At 31.6% G+C, this 6,329-nt stretch overlaps 1 pseudogene; it reads right to left on the reverse strand.

The window, feature by feature from the left end:
• Window positions 1–4,964: 4,964 nt before the first annotated feature.
• On the reverse strand, window positions 4,965–5,934 carry LOC105795962 (uncharacterized; annotated as a pseudogene).
• Between the last annotated feature and the right edge of the window lie 395 nt (window positions 5,935–6,329).

Raw genomic sequence — 6,329 nt, forward strand, 5'->3', positions numbered from 1 at the left:
TCTCCAAAACCGACGGTCAAGATACATTTACATCGACGGACGAGATTAACCATATCCCTTTATTTTAGGGATTTACAAGATATGCCATATCAAATCTAATCTAATCTTTACAAGATATGTTTCTCTCAATCTTCTAATATTAGTTACCAAATTAGCCTAAGTTGTCATGTCTTCATTATCGGGTCAACCAGGCTTCAATCTGACAAGCTTCTCTAACAGCTCTTTGAATCAGACCAATTCTCGTGGGCTAAATGATCCCCATCTAAACAATAGACCTCCATTGGATGCATTTGGCACGATGGTCACAGGCCTTGAACTACGGCCTGTGACATTAGCACCCCAAAAAAATTATTTTTTTATGTGAAAAAGTGGTGTCGGCCACTTAAGTCCCCTAACCCAATTTTTTAAAAATATTGGTATAAATGTATACCAGTATGCTACGATTTGAAAAAAAATACATGGGTGTTGGCCATCTAGTGTCCAGTATCTTAAAAAATAATTTTTAACCCTTGAAACAATTATTGTCAGAATTTTTTGTGGTGTTGGCCATTTAAGTCCCCTAACCCAATTTTGCTGTTCATTTTAAGTCATTTGGGTGATTGTTTTTGAATCTGGGTCATTTTTATAATTGTTTATTTTTTTGAGTCATTTGGGTAAAATATCCCTTCATTATGTACCACGTCCGTACTTGATTCTTTCCCTCACGGCGTCTTGTGTAAAATTGCAAAACTTGATCTAAACCAACTAAACCAACCAAATCGACCCAATTTAGTTTTTTCAGTTTGGTTTGAGTGATTTCAGTTGAAGGTCAGCTTGAATTCACAATTAAGTTTGTATACTTGGTTTGGCCTCGTTTTTGAATTTCAAAACCATTTAAATAAAATTAACCAACTTTATATATTTAATAAATATATATTTAAATCCAAACCCAATATTATTACCACCCAAATTAAATAAAAATAAATAAAGCCTAGTTTTCTACCCAAATTAAATATTAATATAAACTATAAAGATGATGATATTATTAAAATTTTAATATTAATAAAAATTAAACAATAAAAAAATCAAATAGTTCTAAGTTTTTAACCCTAAAACCTAAATTCCCAAAACCTGCTATTGATTATAGTCGTGCACGTATTTCACATCTAACCTCTATCCCCCATCCTCTCATGAACTCTGTCTGTCACCCTACCCTTTACTTCTTGTGTTGTTTAGCTATATTGTAGGCCTGTAGTCGTGCTTCATTCTTCTACGCCATCTTACACCTCACCTTAAATCACCAGCTGCCACAATTGTTTCTCTCTCTCAATGGTAACATTTTTCTCTCATACTCACTCTTTCTAGATATAACCATGGTATTTGCCTATTTTACTTGAGGTACATCATAAATGTTCTACTGCCTCTGTTATTCGTTTATTGTTTTAATCATGGAAGAGTTTGTTTCCTTTATGTTTTGAGTGTCAGAAGTTGTAAAACTCCAAAGATTTACAACCTGCATACAAAGAAAAATAGAATGAATGAGAATTATTAGGCTTGGTAGCATCATTTTATTAAGTTTGGAAAAAAATAACCAAATTAAACTCGGTTTGGTCGATTAACTGACTGAAAATGGTCGACTAGTTTTTTCAGTTTCGTAAGAAAAGAAGTTAGTTAAGTCAGTTTTCAGTTTACTGCATTGAACTGACCAGTTGCACACACCTAGTTTTGTGTCATGTAAACATTCCCACCAAGCTATGGCCGCTCATTTTAATATGTATGCTACTAATCTTACCATTCGCTTTATGAATCTCCATATGGTTGAATCTATCTACTTCTGCAAGCTAATCTATAAAACCTTTAATATTCAAATTACCATAAAAATGAGGAAGATCTATCTTTATACGAAATTCATCATGTTGAGATCTTCATTTTCTTCATCCTCTAATCTTTGACATTGGCTTGTTGTCAATGTTGAAAAATTCAATTTAAAAATAATGTTTATTACGCACATTGAAAGTTTAAGATTTTCTTTAATTCGAGTGATGGTCACTAAACTAACTATAATTACGACAAAGACAAGCGCACCTATTGAACAATAGTATAGCTATGGTGAGTAGGGAATATCGTATCCACGAAGACTAAAAGTACTAGTAATTACTGTTTTTCTATTATTTAGCCGATAAATTGAAGTGATTGTTTTTAATCTAAATTTACTAATCTAATTTAACTACGAACACAACAGAGAATAAAATGGGAAAATAATTGAAAACAACCAATTAGAAAGACAATACCCAGGAAAGAATCCACCTAGACTTTACATATGATTCTGAATCTGAATTAAACGATTTATTCACTTGTGTCTTGATCCGTAGAAATCCCTAAATTATGTTAATATCTCTTTCGAGAGTAAGAACAACTGACTATAGGTTGATTAATTGAAATCTCTTTCTAATTAAAACCCCTATCGTCTCATTAACTCGATCTATGGATTCCCCTATTAGATTTGACTTTAATCTGGTAGATTTATGTCGTCATATTTCTAGGATTACATGTAACTCCACTCAATCATGCTAGATTTACTCTTAAACAGGGACTTTTTCTCCACTGAAATAAGCACATTAAACATGAATTAATATCCCAAAAATATTAAAACACGAAATAAGCATACATAATTGAGAACAAGAATCAAATATTTATCATGTAAATCAGAAATCAAATAATAAGATTCATCATAGGTTTCATCTTCCCTAAGTATCTAGGGAATTTAGTTCATAATCTAGAATGAAAACATCTCAAAGTTAGGATAACAACAAGACATAAAGAAACTCAATAAAACTTCGAAGAAAATTAAATGGAGATCTTTAATCTTGAAGGAGATCCACTTCCGATGGCGTTCTTTGAGTCTTTTCTCCGGTCTTCTCTGCGTGCCCCCTTAGGTATTCTTCTAATTGGTATTTATAGACTATAGAATTCTCAGAAAGCCTAAAAATTGGATTTTTCCGTGTATTTGGGAAGCAGGGTGCGATATTGACACGGGCTGGCACATGGGCGTGTAGCCAGCCCGTGTGGATCCTGAAAACAGCTCTATTTATCTGATTTTGGCTTGTTTTTCGCTCCTTTTGCTCTCAAATGCTCTCCTAAGTATAAAGACATGAATTTAAAGGATTAGAAGCATCAAATTCACTAATTTACATAATTAATCATCCAGAAATGCATCAAGAATAGGATTAAAAATATGTTACTTTTATGGTTTATCATCGAGCCATTGTGATGTTTATAACAATAAATTTTTTTACCAAAATTATACTTACGTTTTATAGAATAGGTGGATTCATTTGTTCTCGACTTTTGACCATTCGATCTTCTCCACTAATCTCGATCTCGGTTTGCTAGAGTGTGGACTCTATTCGCAAATCAATGAAAATAATATGTAAACTTTCAAGGGCCAAAAATCAAAAGACAAACTATATCAAAATATAGAATTTATTTTGGAAAAAATAACTCAACTATATTTTGCAAAATAATGATGCAAAAGTGATCTCTTGTTTTGACCTAGCCCTCAGTATCTATTTATAGAGAAAATAACAAAAGTCTCAATCGAACAAAGTATAACTAAATAATAATATTTTCCTATCCCACTAGTAGTGCTTTATAGGAGGCGGCAACAACTCCTTGTCCTGGGATTAGGTTTGCCACCCCTTGCTCCATACCGGACCAAGTTGAGCCTTGTCATGTGCCAGGTCTAATTATATATGTTATCTAGTTTTTAAACCAACTCATATTATTTATCCAACCCAATAAATATTTTTCCATGCCCAAAATAGTAATTATTCATTTAATTAATCAACTTAATTAAATTAATTTCTCAGCCTGATTCTAATCTCGTTAAAGTTATGACGACTTTATCATATTAGAATATATAAGGAAATTAATTTAACTAAGTTGCTTTTATGAAACTGTGATGAATTGAATTAATTTATTTTTCACTTCAAACTCTAAATAATAATTCAAGAAATCAATTTAATTACCAAGTCATCTCTTATTCATAGCGAGAAAACTTATTCACTATAGATATGGATAATATCTTAATATGAGTCCAAGTTAAATAACATTATATGCAAAATATTAAGATTTGATAAATATATAAATTTAGTAAAATTTTAACTCCACAACAATTTCGAATTCAAATATCAGAATACAATATTATCTGCTAAAGTAAAGAAAATTAGGTTAATATATGGAATTACACTAACTATTATTTCTTAATTTTGTATGTTATTTTCTTTATCATAATCATTTGTCTCTTCTAAGTATTAAAGAAGTTACGGACGGCAAGGGATCTTCCTTTTGTATTATGTGTGAATTTTTTTATTTTTTTATCTATCGTTTCTTAAAGGTAATTTATTTATTTTTGTATTATGTTTTTTTTTAAAATGTGAAAAAGTTGGGTCTAAAAAAGACACCCTTTCAGAGGTAGACCGTCTAGAGGGTTAAGAGTAGCCTTGCCCCCCAATTTTTTTGAAAAAAAAAATCATTAGCCTTTAAAATTTTAAGTCCTTAAAAATTTTTAAAAATTCTCATTAAATCCTTTTATTTTAGAAATTTTTACTTAAACCCCTTAAATTTTAATCCTTCAAGAATTTCAAGTCTAGTCATATCATGTATGAAAATGAAAATATTGAGTTGGATATTTAAGTGTCCAAACCATTCTAGCCATTCATTTCACCGGTTTGGATATTTAACTTATACAAATGGTGGAAGCTAATTTGAAGTTTGATATGGGTATTGGATATTAAATTCCTTGGGTTTGAATATTGATGAGTATAATATTTAGTAATTAAACTATGTGTTGGTTTATTATGGTGTTTTATAGATAATGGTGTTAGTTATTTATGAAAATTGAATTAAATTAAAATATTAAATATAAAATTAAAAATATATATAATTTATGTGGAGTACCATTTTTGTATAAGTGGAATGAAAGTGACCTTTGTCTACATTACTCACATAGTATTGCAATTTTTTTCTGCAAGGTGGAATTCAACCCGCTGTGGAACCAGAAGAAGTTAAGAGAGTATTGCAAAGCAAATGGGGTCCTCCTCATAGGTTACTCCCCATTGGGAGCCAGTGGGACACTTTGGGGCAGCAGTAGAGTTCTGGAGAATGAGGTGCTCAAGGAAATAGCGGAGGCTAAAGGGAAGACAGTTGCTCAGGTCAGGTGCTTGTTGTTTCCTTTAAAACCAAAGCTAGCTATTTCAGAATTATAGATAGAAATTAGTCTGATTTATTAATCCAGAAACAGATATGTTTGAAATGGGCATTTGAAGAAGGGGTGGGTGTAATCGTGAAGAGCTTCAATGTTGAGAGGATGAAGCAAAACCTTGAGATATTGGATTGGTCATTGAGCGAGGAGGAGCGTAAAAGGATCGGTGACCTCCCACAAAGTAGGGGTTGCACTGGAGAACCGTTTGTCTCTGAAAACGGAACTTTCAAGACAATCAAGGACTTTTGGGACGGGGAAGTTTGATTACATTTTCATCTTAAAAAATAGCCTTGAGTCATAATTTGAAATTTAGTCTTCATATTTGTTAAAATAATAAGGATGTTTGCTTGAATTAAGATTCAATAATCTTTTAATATATTTAAATATATTTATTATGTATTAATTGGTATATTTTTATTAAGGTAAACTATATTCACGATCACTTTAAAATAAGATTTGTCTTATTTTAGTTATTTTAATTTTTTTCAATTTAATCACTGAACTAAAATAATTGTCAAACTACTTGGTATGATAAAATTATATTAATTCACTAATAGATTGCTAATTTGACAAATTAATTAATTAAATTTAAAGATATCTCTATAATTAATTCAAAAACTTTTTTTTTCTTCCACTTCCGTCTTTTACCTCATAAAAGGATAAACCAAAACCCACTCCCTGTTCAAGACCATCTCAAAGTAACTTGTCCTTCACCATTTTCTCATTTTCTCAGCATTCTTTGTACTCAACGATGAAAATAAGACGTTTAGTGTCGTCATAGTTAGTTCTCAATTTCTGTGCAAAGGGCCAGAGATCTTGTGATATTAGCAGCTTATCTTATAAAGCAGCGATTCCTGAGTCTCCCTTGGAAGACACCATTTCAATCAAGTCCATTGTGACCCTAAAGAAAGGCCATTGGTTGTACATGGCTTGAAGCATTTGGAGATTCTTCTTATCCTTGTCAACCACATGCTTAAAAGCAGCCCCAAAGCCAAGCCAAGCCACACAGGCAAATGAAATCTTGTTTGAGTCCACGCAAAGATCCAAGAGATTGCACGGAGAGTTTCAATGCCTCCACTTGGCTTTC

Source organism: Gossypium raimondii, chromosome 3 (genome assembly GCF_025698545.1).
Source record: "Gossypium raimondii isolate GPD5lz chromosome 3, ASM2569854v1, whole genome shotgun sequence".
NCBI classification, from domain to species: Eukaryota; Viridiplantae; Streptophyta; class Magnoliopsida; order Malvales; family Malvaceae; genus Gossypium; species Gossypium raimondii.